Source organism: Falco rusticolus, chromosome 4 (assembly GCF_015220075.1).
Source record: "Falco rusticolus isolate bFalRus1 chromosome 4, bFalRus1.pri, whole genome shotgun sequence".
NCBI lineage: Eukaryota > Metazoa > Chordata > Aves > Falconiformes > Falconidae > Falco > Falco rusticolus.
The window spans coordinates 9,203,567-9,220,218 of record NC_051190.1 but is presented as its reverse complement, the minus strand read 5'-3'; the positions used below and the strand labels follow the sequence as shown (position 1 = coordinate 9,220,218).

Below are 16,652 nucleotides of genomic sequence, written 5' to 3'. Positions count from 1 at the left end.
CTGCATAGGACAGTGGAAGGTGTGAGTTGCTCCTGATCTACACTTTGAAATTTGGAAGAGAGCTAAATTAGAAATTATTACTGGAACGAGCTGTATTTTCTATGAGCCTACAAAATGATTTGTGATCATTATTGCGTCAGTGCCTAGTGGTGGAAGGTACATACCTTAGGGAATTACAAATAAAATTCCATTTAAATAAATGAAAGTAAAGATCCCCAAACACTCTATTGGGAAAAAATCTGAAAAGGATACGGGTGATCCTCCTCCTTCTCCTTTTTTATGTCCTGTGTTTGTGATCTTGTGACTTGAATGAGAAAATTACTGGGGGGTTTGTTGGTTTTTACATGACTGTTAATGCTGAGTTCCATTAAAAAGCTATTCCTGACTTGGTCAATTGCTTTTGATGATAAAACACTTGATAAATTACAGTTAGGTATATGCTACAAAAAATGTCTTGTTCAAAAGCACAAGTTCTTTATATAATGTTCTTTATAGAGCACAGGCCGCTGTGTCTCATGTCCAAAGGGTATACATATGAATACGGAGGTGTACATAACACTGGTGACCTGGGTTATATCTTTTAAGTTCAGATAGAAAATTAGACAAGCCATGCAAGCTTGAGGAAAAAAATATTTAAATGGGGTGGATAATTTTATTCGTATTTAGAATACTTAATGAGAAATAATGGTGTGTTGTCAAATACGGTTTTCTCTTCTTGAATTACAGAGTCCAGTAAGAACAAAGTTTCTGGAAAGTAGCCCTGAAACTATCTTGTCTTTCTTGTAATGTAGTTGTTTCAGTGGAAAAGATTTTTTTAAAAATTATCAGTTTTCTTGCTACGCCCTCTAAAATTAATAAAGCAATGAACAAATTTTGTACTGCTATCATTATTCTTATTTTACAAGTTGTTTCTATGAGTTCAGTTCCTCTCTGGGCTTTACTTTTTCCTCAGTGGGGCTGACATGTGCATGCACAACAAGAGTATCTGCTGGTTTTGTTTTGCTGGTTTTAATTAGCCAACTGTTGTCCTCAAAAATGCTTTTGTGAATTACTCTTCTCGTGTTTTATCTTGTTCCAACCAACAGAACTGCAATATGCAGGTAAAGTAGATGGTGATGATATCACACAATTTCCAGATATAGTCCAATACCACCACTCAGCAATGAGTTGGTCAGAGACTGGCAACAGAGACTGACAGGGTAGTAAAAGCCCTACTGCAGAGAATGGAATAAAAAAGAGTGGGGAGAAATAAAGCTTAAGCAAGCAGAAGAACAGAGAAAAACTAGAGAAGGTCTGTGGGCAGTTGGAGTGGGAGATTGTGAGGGGAAAGAAAAAGGGCATTGGGAAATAGGTGTTCTCTAAAAAAAATACTGTTCAATGTAAGTTGTGATTAATGATGGATTGTAGTGATTATTTTTGCTCATAAACTTACTAGTCTTGTATTGCTAAATGCACTTTAATTGCAATGCAGGATCTTTTTATAAATGCATCAAGTAGAAAATGTTGACCTTGTAATTTTCATCATGAAGTTCATATTTTTAGTTGTATATGTTTACCTGCCATTTGACACTTGCATGGAAGGTCTGAGTATCTCTTTTGGAAATCTAAGCCTCTCATCTTGCTAACTCTTTACAGATTTGCATGCTTTTGAGTTCATATGTGGTTAAATAGATGGTGTTTGGGGACTGGAGGGGGGAGCATGCAGGGGCAAGATTTTGCTTTAACAAGTTGCTTATTGCTATTTCCCTTTATGCAATAGTCATTATTAGTAGTATGCTGATAACTGTGGGTCTTCGATCCGCATGGCATATTAAATGCATGCCCTTAGTAAAAGGATAGCCTGTAAGGTCCCTTTCAGGATAGACTGTTAAGCATGCTCTTAATGTTAGGTGCACATTTAAGTCTCACTTAAGAGTGAAAATTAAAATATATGCTTACCAGAACTGGTCCCTAAGTCTCCCTATCATGCACTGAGAAATGCGTGGGCAGACCTACAATTGTGGGGAGGCTCATAATATTGGGGCCTAAAGTATAAAAAATTATTGCATAATTAGACCACACAAGTTAGATTTCAAAATGCTGCATGTTGCTTGGATGGGTATTTAAAAAATAAGTAGCTGTTGAGCATGTATGGTCATGTTCACACTGCCACACACAGTCACTGTAATGCTTTAGCAGTTCAAGGAGTTTTAAGTGGATCCAGCATTGGTCTTTTACTTCAAATAGACCAAACCTACTAACACTTTCCATAGTTGTATCTCTTTTGTCTTGGCATTAAAAGATGCAACAGTAAATATCACACTTCTTTTTATAAGTAGGTTCATGTCATGAACCATGTAGAATAAAAAAATACTTAGGGTCATTTGGAGGGGAAGAAAGTGTGTCTTGTGTTCTGTAAAACAGGCTTTTAGGATATAACCAAACTCTGAGCTATCCTTCGGCATGCTGATTTATTTTATATTATTATTAATACAACAAACATACCTCACAGTGCCCTCCATAGCACAGGTAGTTTTTAAATATAACTGATAGGGTAACTTTAAAGAGTACAGGGCTATTAACTAGCAGAACAAACTAATGAAATGGCATGTTAATGGTTTACCTAAATTATGAAGTATAGATAGGGACCTACAGCTGTTGGAACAAACATTCAGATCCACAGAGCAATACTCTGAAGCTCATTAGTTTGTTCTCATCTTTAGAAGATTAGCAATCTAAGGGGATTGGAAAAGCAGGCATAAGCCATCAGATGCATATTTATTAATTTTCTTATTATTAATTGGTTAAAAAAAAAAACATAATCCCAGAAAACTTTTGCCAACTTACTGGAGTCATCTGCCCTAAGGACACCATGCTATGCCCAGCACTTCCAAGAAGACTTGTCCTCTCTAGCCAAGAATCCAGCCTTTTCCTAAGGGAAGAACTAGGCACGCACATGAAGTACCTCAAACCTGGACTCAGCCCCCACCACCCCTCCTTCTTCCAACTTGCTCCAGCCTTTGGGTACTTCAAAAGAAGGAGTACAGCCCTTGTATGCATGCTCGTTGGCTGGAATGTTTTTGGATTAAACCTCCTCACCACAACCACCAAACGTGTTCATATTTACTCCGGTACAACATCTAGTAACCAATATGCTTCTAACAACAGTGTGGTGACAGCCACAGTAACTAAAGTTATCCAAGCACAACAGCCAGCCAATTTTAGGTATTAAATATTGACTGACTCTGGTAGGATGCATGAGGTGAAAACCAAGTCATACTCCCTTCAACCAGACAAATATGTATGAGATTTTAAGAATTTCTCTCTAGTCCCAAACTATCAGCAAGTCTAAAAAGATGACAGAAAAAAATAAGTCCTACAAATTCTAGAAATTCTCCTCATCCAGAGAAAATCCACAGCTGTGATCTTACTTGGCTCAGGTGACTCCTCAGAACAGAAAAGAAACACTCTTTCATCACTGGTGGCCAAAGAAAGAATGTGCTTTGCCTTTGACACCACTTTTGTCCTTCCTAAAGGAGCGGCTGGTCATTCGTGTGGATCAGCAGCAGCACGCGAGCTGGGTGCACCCACAGAGGGCTGCGCCCCAGCCAAACCCCTGCTCCTTCACCCATGAAGAAATGGGAGGGCACCAGGGAAATGCCTGTGGACAGAAGGAACAAAAGATTGCCAACCCCTTCCCTCCCTCAGCTGTGACCTGTCTTTATCATTCTCTGCACATTTAACCTCTTTTGTAAGCTTTAGCTCATTTGGGGCTGAGGACAGTGGTAACGTCTAACAGGCTTGAGAGAGACAAATGTTTCAGATACACAAGCCTTCAGCCAGCTTCCCATTTGCTCCGTATCTACAGACCGGTAACTCCTGGCGGTGATGAATCTGCAGGGATTTACAAAACATGGGAGACAATGCAGTTCTGAAAGGCAAGCAGAACCTCCAGAGCTCAGGGACCACGAGCATCCTCATCGACGTGCAGTAGAAACCTTGCCCTGTTCCCTGGAAAAAGCATAGTCCTTAGGGAGACAGGAGGGGGTATTCTGATTTGTATCTCATATCAGGGTTTATAATTTGCATCAACCCCTCAGTTATATCAGTAATATCTCCTTTCATTAATTTATCTTTCTTGTCCATTTCACAATCCAGTTTTTAAACTCTGAGTGAAATATATTTTATCTTAAACAAATGAAAAAAATAAGAACAGTGGGGAGTGTTGATTTAAATAAGTGGATGTTCATAAGTGAAACTTATCCCAGCTGAGATTTTAGTGGGATTGTTTTTTCTGTTTTCATTTTTCAATTAATTTCTAGAAACAAAGATTTCTCTATCCAGTGAAAATTTTCTCTTTTAAGAGAAAACAGCATCTTGAGGTTTCCTTTTTTAAAAAAAAAATTAAACAAAACATGCAGCAAGTTGCAATTAAATTTCAGTTAACAAAATGCAAAAATACACCCAACCTCCATCTGCCAAAAATAAATAGTTTGCAAAGTAATTTCATATCCCTGACAATGACGACTGTGTTTATGACATATTTCTGGTGCCATATTCCGCTCTCCTATCACTGCCAGCTTGCGTCCAGTATTTAGAAATAAAACAGAAACACATTGAACTTGCTGAACTAGATGTTGCCACACTGCAACTCTAATGGGCTTAGTGACCACAACCTACAGGGGCCAGAATGTGTCAACAGCAAAAGGGCCAACCTCAATCACTGTCTGTGCTTTTACAAAGTTGTTACATGTTTAATTCTTTGCAGCTTAGTTCTCCTGCTGTTTTGGCTGCTCGAAACCAAGGCTCATATATTGCAGCAGCCTTCTCTACCTCATATAATGCCACAAAGGTCCCAGCAGGAGACCTTTCAGTGGAGCAGACAAGCCACAGGCTAGGGCAAACAGGGCATCACAACTTCCTAATAAGATGACTTATTAGATTGGGGGCTTGACACAGCTTTTATTTAACCACTTCTTTCCCCAGCCACCAGAAACACGAACTGTCTGTCTGCTTGGAGCACAGCAAGCGGTATGTGGATTTGCAGCAAGCCCAAGCCGTGCCACATGCATTCACCCAGTCTACGCGCGGGGCATGGTTTGCAATGCTATCTTTAGCAATGCACCAGTAAAACGATTTTGCCCTTCATGTCAGGTTTCCAGCCAACATGATTTTTTTATTATATTAAAGGAACGCCTTCCCACTGGGTCTGTCACTGCCTGTTCAGGACTGGGAGTGGGCTTGTGCGGGGCCGGCAGCGAACGGGTTAAAGGACTGAAAAGGCAGGATCAGTTTCCTGCCTGCACTTGCAATGGCCTAAGGCAGTGCCTGCTGTTCGGGAGTTAGAGAGAGTGCCTTGCCTTGTCCCAGGTGGCAGACAGGCAAACCATGTTATTAAGAAGCAGAGATCGCAAAACCTTGATCTTCAAAAAAGGCCCCTAATTAGTCCCTAGCATGAGAATAAATGGCATTCCACATCAGCAAGGATGAAAAAGGCTCCTTCCAATTTCATTAAGTAATCTCTGCTATTGACAGTTTCTAGGATCACATTGGGAACTCTTGTTTGAACCACTTTACCCAAGAACCCTTCTCTGTCACTTCTGTTTGATTTAAAATACGAAACGAAGCCCTAGCGGTCTCACATGCTGCATCTTAAGGAAGTCATAAAATGCCTTGACAAAGAGCTCCATGCCTTGTGCTGCTGAGTCACTGCTGCCTCCCTGAGCGGCTCCTGGTCTGCTGGAGTCCCTGGAAATTCTTCCATCATCTTCCATGCGCTCCAGCTCAGCCTGTGGAAGAGTGTTAGTCTGAAGCCTTAACGTTTCCCATAACCCTCTTTTTAATTGAGTGTGGAAGTGACAGATTGAAGAATATGTGCTGAGTTTTCTCATATTTCTGAAGAGCTTTGATTTGGACTAGACTTGCTTTATGAAAAGAAGAAGTTTATTAAAGAAAAAAAATAGCTGTCTTTCAACTCATATACTGCTTGTCTCATTTTGATTTATAAACTTTCCCAGTAGAGAAGGCATCCTTGTCCAAATAGTCTCAAGGTTCATAAACTTCATCTAATTTTGTCATATAATTGTACAGTAGTTTTCAAGGACTCTTACTCTCTAGAGGGCTTGAATCCATTTGATTTTATTCATCCCAATGGTATCTGCTTTTATCCCTAAGTCAGATTAACAATTCTGGCATTACAGCAATATGGAAAGTTCATCACACTCATGCAGTGATTCCACCACCAGCTGCAGTTCCTTCTGAAGTTTACTGTAGAATGAATTTAAAGCATAAATAGCAACAAATGGGATAAATAATTTCTTTGCCAGAATTGGAACAAAATTAATTTTGTCTTTATAAATAACTTGTTATACTGATGGTTTTTTGAGCCTTTCAATATTTAATTAAATCACACAGTTCCTGGATCTTTCTTTTAAAATATATTTTACTCATGTATTTACCATTTTTAAGCTGTATGGTAACTATAAATAATTGAAAAAGTAAAAAGAAAAATGGTGCCACTTTTACAATGTAGCTAAGAAGATATTTTCTAGCCTCTAATATATCTCAGAATTGCTTATTCAAAATCAAGAGTTATCACTATCAGGGAGAGTTCATGGTATTATCAAAGAGAGATTTTGTTATTAGGATTTTATAAACTAGGTTTGAGCTATTTATTTTCTGAAAGGATTAGTGCATTGAGAGTAGAGCAGGACACCTTTGCCTAGGCACACCTGAATGTTGTCAGACAGTTGCAGATCTCCCAGGTAACATTTCCTTAAGTGGAATTTTTAGGAATGACTAAAATTTGTTCTCCTGCAAGCAGGGTGTTTACTTTCTGTGTTCAGTGTTCTCCAGATAATGTGCAGTGCTGCACTTACCCTTCGAACCAAGAAACTTCCTTTAGCATTACTTTAACCTGGGGGCTTTATTGATTTGAGATGTAAGAAATTGTATGCCAAAACTTTGGTTATTTTAACTAGTTCTAAACAAGAAAGACTAACATCAGTTTTGACAACAAACAAAACCAGTTTTTGTTCTATCGGTTATGTTTAAAAGATTCCAATTTCAAACCAAACACAACTTGTGGTTATTCTGTCAGATATTTATATAGCCACTGGGGCGCCATAGTTATGCACCGCATACATCATTGTATTTTTAAAATGTACTTAATGAACATTTTTTCTTTTCTGGTAACTACTTCATTGCCTTAAATGAATGCATTCCAATAGAATTTGTAACAAATGAGCACTTTGTGTTTGCATTAATGCCAAACACGTTTAACAAATTTTTAACAAGGAACACTGGCAAAAAGCCAAACTCCTAGAGGGACACTGAAGGAATGCTATAAATTTAAACTAGATTTTACCTTTTCACTCAGCTGCTCAAGTGTCTTAGGTATCTTTGGCGTCTCGGCATTGAACGTTTTCTACGTAGGTTGGATACAACTTTATGTCTTAATTGTTTCTCTTTTTGGCCCTCCTTGCTAGAGATTTTCACATCGATATAACAGGCTTTAACAGGTTACTGTATTCTTTTGAAAGCAGAGAGGTGGGTTGTCATTCTTTCCATGAGAGTTAGGCCAGCAGGAAGTAGCAAAAACAGTATTTACTGGTGGGGCTGTAATGACAGAGAAGTCAAAATAGCACATATCGTGCCTTTTTCATACCCTATGTTAAAGGAACTGCATAGCGGCGAGCACTCCAGTAGATCTGCGCTACCTAATATTGTTTCTTGTGCTGAGTTGCAAATATCTGGGCTGTGATCATGTTTGCAACTGTACTTCAGGGGCAGGGGAAAAGCAGCCCACAGTGCTCCCACCGGTCCGAGCTCTGGGCTCACACAGAAGCCACAAACGGATTTTTGGCTGAACCAAACATCTGGGGGGATTCTGCAGTTGTTAGGTTATGCCCACATGGTACATGTCATTACAGACCTTGGGAATCACCTAGTCTGTAATACACGTTCGCATTAAAAGTGTTACAAGTAGCTCCGCAAACCACATGCTTGCTCTTTACTTGTAACTTAATATATTAATTTAATTTTTACTATGTTATTTCAGTTCTAATCAAATGCAGGAACTGCAAAATAATAATACTTAGCACTCACCCAAGACTATTAAGGCACATTACAAACATTAAGCCTTGCAAATTCCTGTGAGGAGCCTGATGTTATCCCTGCTATAGCAAAGAGCATGTTAGGCACAGAAAAATGATACCTTTTTCCTCAAGCACACAATAAGCTAGTGGCAGGGACAGAATTCAGAACAGTACTGTGCCAGGGCTTTCCTTAGTTAATTGTGTCATTCTTTTCATGGTTCTGCACAGACAGAAGTAAAATTTGAGAATGCTTTTTTTTTTCTTCTTCTTTTTTTTTTTTCCTTTTCATTCATGTCATTTAGATTCTGTTGTTGCAAGAGGCACAGGTGAGTTCCAGGAGGTCACTTGAGAAAGACTTCGTGAGTTATAGCATTTTTTAAATACAGTTTTTCAGTTTAGTTACTTGTTTCCAGGAAATGAAATAATTTCCCATCGTTTGTTGGTACTCTGATCCCAGTAATGATGAATGACTCTAGAGAAGGAAACAAGAATTCATCCTGACAGCTTTTTAAAAGATGTCGCATTATAATGCAGATGCCTTGTTGTAGATTAAGGAGCAGAAATAGCCCTAACAGGTTTTCATTAATGATATCCTTCTCTGCTAACGTTCGGTCAGATACTAATTCCCTGCAATAAAGTGGCTATTCCCTCTCTTTCTGACTCCCTAATTACCATATCAGTTGTTGGCCTTTTATGTAGGTACCATGTGTAACAGGTTAGGAGAGGGCAATTTAAGCCTATGTGAATGGGTATCTGTTTTTGTATCTGGGTGCTTGCTGCAAACATTTGGAAAGCATATGGAGCATAATGGACATTAACCCAGATGTCAAAAATAGCCTGCATTTTACTACTGTTATTAAACAGTTTCCCCTTTAACCCCTTTGTGTTTACCCACTCTCTCCAGCTTGTTTCTGCAAATCACTGCCAAGAGGAAAGGATTGGAGGTAAAAAGTAGTAATCAGGCAGGTGTCTTTATCCAAAGGAAAAACAATCTGAACAAATATTTGTGGGCTACTACACTTTTATATCTTCACATCCTTCTGCTGTTTTCATTGACTGGTATCTAATGGACTGTCAGAGGTGCCAAACTCATAAGACATTAATTTCAGCCGGAGCACTGCTGAATCTCAGGCCCGATGCATGTTACCGAATTTTATTTCTGTTTTAGAGGTTCAGTGACCTGTACCAAGTACAGCATTGAAGAAACAAATATAAATTTAATTTACTCAGCCTTAGTTGGTATTTGACAGCAATATCCTTTTATATATTTATTTGACTGACTTGAGAAATACTTTGCATTTCCTACCTGTGGTGAACAAGTTTTTGTTACACTTCCAATACATATATGGTTTCCTGATGAATGGGTGGGTTGATTAAGCGGGTGGGGTTTACTCGGGGCTTTCATTCTATAGTAAAACCTCTATGAAAATTTGGGGAGCAAGCCGGAGAGGGATTGTATTTTGTGATTTGTTGCTGTTCCTCAAATTGGACACTTTAGTCCGGGTTCTTAATTGTAAGAGCATAAATGAGTGTTAATTGCAAAGGAGCTTCAGCTTGTAAAATATCAAGTGTATTGAAGATTTGCTATGATTATGTTTTAGAGAACCTGTTAAAAAAAATACAGACATTTTTGTGCTATGGTTTCTGGAATGTACTCTCCTTTTAAATGCATACGGTGCTTCCTGTGCCTATGTATCTCTTTGAATAATGATTAAGAAATCCTCAGCACACAAAAAGAATGGGAGCTATGCACAGTTCACGAAACGTAATGCATGCTCTGACTTACAGTTTTCATAAAAAGTTTGCAAAGATTTTATGTGCCAGAACTAGTAACATGATCTACTTTAGGAACTCCTTGGCTTTCCAGCTCTGCAGAAGTCATTTTTCCTCCATTCAAGGGCCAGATCCAAAACCTGTTAAAATCAGTGGGAACCTTTCCACATTTCAGTGGGCTTGGATTAGTCCCGAAGTGTTTTAACCAGAAGAATTGTACCAACCTCCCGTTGGAAAAGTAGAACTATTCACCTAAGTTTGTGTTATATAAACAGTTACATCTACTTGCCACAAAGACATGAACTTGAAAATAGGGACTTAAAATAATTTGTGAGCTTATTCTGTAAACAGCATTTCACTTTTCTCACAGAGTAATTACTCTAATAAATATTAGATTCTAGAATTTGAAGGGGCATTTTAATCGCTAGTTCTATTTACAAAACCTAACAAATTTTCAGCTGTATACAAAACTGTAAGCAGTCTATGGCAATTTCTTTCTCATAAAATTGGATGTGTTGGAAACTTATGTGGTTACATAAATCCAAGGTCAATAACAGAGAATCCCATACATAATGTATTTCCACATTTCTAGAAACAAAGTCAGCGGATAAATGAGCAACTGCCATGTCAAGGAATCATTTAATTCCTCCCACTCCTCTGATATACAGATAACGTGAATAAGACTAATTCACTGGTCTCTGTTTCAAGACTACTGTGCCATTTGCTTGCAGCAGAACTAGTGTAACAATAAAAATCATTCAGGCCTCACTCTGTAGCTGCTCACAATCAGACACAGAGCCTCATCCAGAGCCTGTGGGAAGCAGGAAGACTCTTTTCCACTGAATGACTCGGGCTTGCATCAGTTACCTGTTGCAGTCCCCTAGATTTCAGCCATGCCAGCCACCCCAGGAAAAAACACCATTAACAGCATCACAAGCACCATAGAATTTCACATCTTTGGAATATAAAATCTTTCCCATTTAGGGGGAATCTTGTCATATAAATCAGCTGTAAAACTAATTACCACCCTATGAACATAATAAGTGGGTTCAAATTGAATTTAAATCCTTAATTCTGAGTCCCTGGAAAACCAACATATCCACTGATGTGTATGAGAACCGGGCTGTTTTGTATGCTTCAATCCTGTTACTAATTGTAATATTTTTTTCCCTTGTTACAGTTTTCAGAGGAACTAGCGAAAGAGGAAGAAAAAGATGTAGCACTGGAAGGTAATGATGATAATCTATTGCATTGGATCTCCAAACATGACCGTGATATCCTGGAGAAGATCACAGATGCAGAAAATGAACGCTAAGGTTGATATCTAGTGAAATGCTGCATTAATTGGCATTTTCTCCATTATTTCTTGTAGTCTATTATAAAATCAGATACTTTGGAAAATAGCAAAGGAGACTCAAGCAGAAATTATAAGAGCTTAATTTATGTCTTTAAAGGGTCTTGCAAGTTATTCTCTTTTCACAAAGAAACATCTGTTCAGAATATTATTATTTAATGAAGTTTAGTTAAATGGGTTATTTAACTAATTTTGGGTAACTTGATATTGATTTTATGAAGTAATTCAGATTCTCTTAGGTGTGGTATCTGCATTTGCTGATTTTACCTAGTCTGTTCTAAAGTATCACTTCTATTGCACTAGATTATCAAAGAGGTATTAGTAAAAAGCTAGGTAAGGGTGTCTGCATTAATCTTACCCCCAGTTAGATGTGGGCTTTTCCAAAAAATAAAACCTAAGCCTTTACCCTCCTCTGTTTTCTTACATCTACTGATAAAATAGTAATAATTCAAAAAATAAAACCAAACCAACCCCCAAACCCCAACTGATAGTATAACCGGTATTAAGCTCTGGGCCAGGTTGGAAATGAAATCAATTTTTGGTACTAATAATTGATGACAAAGATTAGCTTTATGAAAATATGGTGTGTGTCTCTGACAATGCATAGGACATCTAATTTGAGCATAAATATAAGATTATATACAAGGTTTATCTATTCCTGGATGGTAAAAGCTTGAGGCATATATAAATGCATATGTATGTATATATATGGACATATACACAAGGACGTATCAACCTTTTACCATCCAAAATGCATACAGGTTTTCAACAATAAAAGCTGGGACTCTCTCTAAAAAAAAGAAAAAAAAAAAAAAAAGAAAAAAAAAGAAAAATAAAGATAAGATTGCTGTGAATACAGTGTATGCACTAGGTCTCCTGTAAATGAGGAACTGTTTGTTATTGTTTTCTACATTGAAAAACAGTCTCCAACATGGATCCCAACGAATCTTAGATGTTAAAGAAAACACCAATGCACAAATAGCACTTAAAGGCTGTTTGTATCAATGAAATCTATCTAGTAAAATAAATCTAAAGCACATGCAAGGAAAAATAAAAATGTGAAGTCATTACATTCAGTGAGAGAATATAACTGATAGTCCGATCTCTACCACTTCTCAAGGAGAGGGTCCTTATGACTCCATTAATATTTTCAGTCGGTCTGGCAAACATGTGCAAATGTTTGGCTGTTTTATTGAGGCGTCTTTTTGTCCATGGAAGAAATGCTTCCATGCTGATGGGAGTCGGGATAGAATATCTGCATTTTTAAAGGACAAACAATAAATTTAAGCATGGGTGGCCTTAATCCTTAGTAGTTTATGTTTGCTGCTGTAAAAAAAAAAAAAAGAAAAAAAGAAAAAAAGAAAAAAAAAAAAGAAATCTAAATGGATACTCCTAAAGTCTTGCACTGAATTTAGAAAAAAATATTTTTTGAACCTGTGGTGCAATTAACCCTAAACATCCTACATGAGCCATACATAGCAACCCCTTTAAAATTATTGTCTAGAGATTATATTTTATTCATTTGTACCCTAATTCTTGGTGCAATCAAAGAGCAATTTATTCAAGCAGGAGTCCTGCTGGATGCTACTGTCTTCAGTAAATAGAGTAAAATGTGTAGAATTAGCATAGCATAGGGAATTCCAATTTCATTCATGTTTAAAAAGTTTGTCCTTTAACTATCAATGGCATTTTAGATCTTTGTTTTTGAAACAGTAAAGCTTTTGGGAGTATATTTAGCACATATGACAAATGTTGCACTTGGAAACTCAGACAACAAAACTAGTTTCTCATGACAAATTTGTTGTCACAGTAGGGGACAATCGTCTGTGTCTCTTACAATCAGGTCTTTACCTTAACTCTGCAACTGAATACTTGAAGTAGGAAATAAACTAGGGGGAAAATAGGGTCACAGATACAAAGCTGTATAGTTAGATATTTATATGTATGTGCCAATTTTGTCACAGATATTATTTTAGGGGCATTTTTGCCTCACTCATGTTGGTAAGAGTATTGATCTAAACTTTTATCAGGGCCTACAAGTTAGCCCCTAAAGATGAAAATTTTGTCTAACATTGCTTTTTCATTTCTTTCGGGTTTTTTTCTTTTTTTCATTTCATGTGATACTCTATGATGTTTGGAGAAAATCTTTTCATATACTAAAATAGAATCTCGGGGTTTACAATAAACACTGTGATGTTGGGAAATATTTTATTTGAGCAATGTTTGGTAGGCTTTTTTCCCCCTCTATGTGTAAAGAAGCAAACCAACTTTTGGTTGACATTTAAGATAATGATTATTATTTTCATGTGAGATCAGTCTTGTACTGCACATTCTTTCTTTCATTTAAATGTACAGTATGAATTTTGTATTTAATGAATTTTGTGTATCCAGTATGCACGTACCTGCACATTGACTTTCATTTGAAAGTGGGTTTCAATTTACTTTTTAAACAGTGTTTATGAAAAGACCTCAGATGTGTTGACATAAACTATATCTGCAATGTTTTTTTTTGTGTGTGTAGAGTGATGTTTGAATGTGATGTTCTGCAGCAATGGGTCAGTATTCCCTATTTACCTTAGATCCTCATTTGATAGTGCTTCTTGTAATAATTTTTTCAAGTGGTGGCATGTTCTGGATTGTGATATTGATATATGGTTAAGGACATTGATATGAAACTAAGGAATTCCTAGAAATAACCAGTGGGCATGTATTAGACAGTCATTGTAATTTAATGTCTAGTAGAAGTGTAAAGTACCAAGGTATTTAGAGTTCATAACATTGTTATCATGTGTATGGGAAGTATTTAGTGTTGATCAGCTTGTTTATATTCATCAAATAAACTTTGTTTCTTTCTGAAATCAGTGTTTTGTCATTAAAAGTAGGTTTAATGACTGTAAGAAAATGTGAGAGATGTTTTCCACATGGTAAATCTATCACACTCCCTATTTCTCTAATTGCTACCATTCAAAGTAATTTATCTTCCTGTTGTTACTATCACATAAACTGTTTAAGAAAGCATAAAAAGCAAAATGTCTCCTAGGCCCCACTCCCAGAAATGCTTATGAGCAACTTTAGTAAAGTGAGGAACCATTTTCTGGATTGGGCTCTTAGAGAGCAATATGCTTTTGAGTGGGTTTCTAAAACATAATATTCTTGTGTGACCCTGTGTAATTGCATAGAAAATTACATTTTGTTTATGTACTTTACTGACCAAAAGCCATAAGGTGTGAAATTCTCTGCACAGTCAGCTCCTTTTTCAGCTGCCTGGTAAGTGGTTCCCCGTTTCCATTATGTTCACTTTTTTTAGAAAAGGAACTTTTGTTGAACAGGAATTTCTTACCTCATAGAACTCCCTGGACCAGCTCAGGGCACACACAGCAGGAGAATAAAAGGTAAGTAAGTATGCATTTTACTTAGGTTATTTAAAAACACACAGTCTCTTAGTTTAAAGTGCTGTTTCTTTACCTATAAATTAGTTTTTTGGTAAGAGAGTACTGTGTACTAACATAGGATATTACGTTTCACTTTACAGCTAAATGTACATTTATTGTGTATTCTACTTACGCTTACTTAGCTTTGAATTGCAATGCTACAAATTGAGGAGCAGTTGCTTCTATCTTCTTTCTAGACCTGCACAATTTTTCAGAATGCTCTTGTTCTGTATTCAGGCAGTGCCCCTATTGGGGGACTCTCCATCCCCCTCCATTGGAAACACACCTTTTTTATTCTAGTCTCAGCTTTAATAGCTTCCTGCTTTAAAGGCAGCTCCTGCCGCCCTGCGTGGGGAGGGGGCAGCAGGTGCCAACGCGTCGTACCAAGCACGCAGAGGAGGACAGTGGTGGATTTGAGGAAACAGTAAAAGGCTCGTTTTCTGTTAGATGGTTTTCAGCAAGAAGTCCCCTCTTTTTTCAGTAAAAAGGGGCTGGGAGGGCCCCAGAGGAAGGGGCAGGACCAGTGTGCTCGTGTCAGCTTGGTGCCTTAGGGGTGGGGAGCTCCAACTGCAGGAACATCCCACCTCAGGTTGAAGTTTGAGTTGGTACGATCAAGAGCTTCTCCAGCTTTATAGGAGACAGTCTGAGTAAGGGTCAGCCTCTTCTGAGCTTGAGGTTTCTTGTTAAGAGAGCCTGTTTGTTCACCCCAGACTTAAGCCAAAGTAGCTCAAGGTTTAAGCAAGGAAAAGTATAAGCAGTGGGGGGCATGCAGGGGACCAAGCCACGTGTCCGCTTCCATTTCAAGCCAATGTTGTCAGTTCAGACATACTCTGAGAGCCCCAAAGAACTCCACGCCAGCACGAGTTGGACCAAGCCAACTGCAGAACACCTACTGCACCTCCCAGTTGTTCACACTGTGCTCCAGGACCAGGATTTGATCCTGGAAGAGCTGCACCACTGCGTCCTGCCCTGTGCAGGAGCCTGTCAGAAAGTACAAAACAGAAGGTCAAGAACTGCGTGGCTGTATTTCACCTGTTGATATTGCTTCTCCAAAACACAAAACTTTTAATAGCTAATATACTAAACCATTCTAAATAAAGCCAAGTCAGCTCTAAATAAGTAATACATTTCCCATTATGAAGTCAGTGGGAGACCTGCACGTTGCCAGGGCATGATTTGACCCATACATGAAAAGGACAGTTGATGTGGGGCTGCTGTACAGTTTTTCCTTCTGTGAGATTCCAGTGACGTTATTTCATGCTCCTAACTTTTCAGACAAGACACCTTTTTTTTTTCAGACGCCCCTTTTCATACAAGAGGCAACCTGCCTTCACCAGGTGTAGCCTGCAACACATCCCTGTGGATTTTGTATGGCACTGATGCAGCAGTAGCCCTGTTGAGAAGCTCACCCTTGATGGATGCAATTGCAGAATTAAGGACTGATTTTTGTTTGGCTTTACATTCCTTCCACTGCTTGCTCATCAAAATTACTTTCTTCAAAATGAGACTGTTCTAAAACCAGATCACTACGGATGCAGGGGAAAAGCAGGCAAAATGCCAGCGCATCCTATAGACAATGTATGTATCCCTTCGAAACGCGTGCTTTAATTTGCGTTACAGATAGTTATACCATATATTCCCACGTAGCTACAAGTCTCAGGACAAATCCAAGAACTTTGAACTCCTCTGATTTCTAATGGAGGCGACTGTCCAACTTTAAAAAGGCCATGCTTTTGGTACTCACCCCAGTGAGGCCAGGAGACAGCAGATGTTCTGGCAGCTGCAGGCTGCCTTGCGCTCGGGGAGCCGGGGCTGGAGGAGAGCAGCCAGCTCCCTCCAGATGGAGCAGACAGCGGAGAGGCGAGTGGGAGGCTGCACAAGGAAGTTAGATAGCTCCAGATAGCGAAGGACTGATGATGTGCAGCTCCACATCACCTAACCAGCTTTCAAGAGGCTGCACAACAGTAATAAGCATCCATCCACAGTTAACCTGAGTTCATTAAGAAGCTTTCTTGCCGT

At 38.4% G+C, this 16,652-nt stretch overlaps 1 protein-coding gene across 6 annotated transcripts in view; it reads left to right on the top strand.

The window, feature by feature from the left end:
• The window catches only part of ERC2 (ELKS/RAB6-interacting/CAST family member 2), a 521,411-nt gene extending 507,351 nt beyond the window's left edge, over positions 1 to 14,060 (top strand). For all 6 annotated transcript variants that reach the window (XM_037386906.1, XM_037386911.1, XM_037386910.1 and 3 more), the window contains one exon: positions 11,029 to 14,060. The gene's annotated coding sequence lies outside the window, so the exon portion shown is untranslated. The remainder of the gene's footprint in view (positions 1 to 11,028) is intronic.
• The last annotated feature ends 2,592 nt before the right edge of the window (positions 14,061 to 16,652 follow it).